The sequence below is a fragment of the Chrysochloris asiatica genome, unplaced genomic scaffold (genome assembly GCF_000296735.1).
Source record: "Chrysochloris asiatica unplaced genomic scaffold, ChrAsi1.0 scaffold00170, whole genome shotgun sequence".
NCBI lineage: Eukaryota > Metazoa > Chordata > Mammalia > Afrosoricida > Chrysochloridae > Chrysochloris > Chrysochloris asiatica.
This window is the reverse complement of record NW_006408688.1, coordinates 6,267,728-6,269,231: the sequence shown is the minus strand read 5'-3', so window position 1 is coordinate 6,269,231 and position 1,504 is coordinate 6,267,728.

The window sequence follows — 1,504 nt, the reverse complement described above, 5'->3', positions numbered from 1 at the left end:
GAGATGGATCAGCCAGGTGGCATCATTGATGGACTCGGGTGTGGCAGCGGTAGTGAGGTTGGCACAGGATTGAACATTGTTTCGTTCTGCTGTGCATGGGGTCGCTATGAGTCGGTTCCGACTCGATGGCACCTGACAACAACAACAATGTCCTTCTCCATCACAAAGACTTAATTGTGAAAATGTCAGCACTACCCAAAGCAACTGAATAGATAAAATGCAATCCCATTCCATGTTCTTTAAAGAGATGGAAAAACTGATTACTAACTTTATATGGAAGTCCTGGTGTGCTACTATAGGATAAGCACTGGACTCAAGCTTGGTTTGAACTACAAAGTTGGTAGTTCAAACTCACCAGCTGCTCCTTGGGAACCCTATACAGGTCACTATCAGTCAGAACTGACTCAATGCTACTTAGCAACAACAACAGCAACAACTTATATGGAAATGAAAGAGACCTTGGATAAGCAAAGCATTGTTTAAGAAGAACAAAGTTGGAGACCTCTTACTTCCTGATCCCAAAATCTACTATATAATGTTTGACAGTGGTCAAAACAGTCTCAGTCTGGTACCAGTATGCAAAAGATACACAGATCAATGGAACAGAATTAAGAACCCAGAAGCAAATCCATCCCCATACTAATGGATAGATCTTTGACAAAGAGTCAAAACACATTAAATGGGGAAGAGATAGTCTGGTCAGCAAATGGTGCTGGTAAAACTGGAAATCCATTTTCAGAAGAAGGAAACAAGACCCATATCTCAAACCATATCCTAAAGCAAATTCAACATGGATAAAAGACATAACTATAAAGCAGAGAACTATGAATATCATCACTGAAAACATAGTGACAAATTTAAGAGCGCTAATATGTGGCATAAATACACTGTCAAACATATCTAAAACCACACAAACATTAGAAGACAAAATAGATGACAAGGTCCTCCTAAAAATTAAACACATGTGCATGAAAGGATTTCAACAAAAGAGTAAAAAGAAAGCACACAGATTGGGAAAATTTTTTTTTGCAATGACATATCACAAAAGGGACTTTATTTACAGAAAATGATAACACATCGACAAGAAAAAGACAAACAACTCAATTTAAAAATGGGAACAGGACATGAACAGATACTCTACCACAAAAGACATTCAGACAGCCAACAAACATATGAAGAAATGTTCATAATCATTAAGCCATTAGGGAGATACAAATTAAAACAATAATGTGGTAACATCTTATCACAGCATTAATAGCAAGGTTCAAAAATACAGAAAACAAGAAATGCTGGCAAGGGTGTGAAGAAACAGGGCCTTCCTATATTGCTCGTGGGACTGTAAAATGGTTCATCCACTGTGGAAAATGGTATGGTGCTTCCTCAGAAAGTTGGAAATAGGAATACCATTGTTGTTGTTATGTGCCGTGGAGTCAGTTCCGACTCATAGCGACCCTGTACAGGGTTTCCGAGGCTGTAAATCTTTACAGGAGCAGAAAGCCTCATC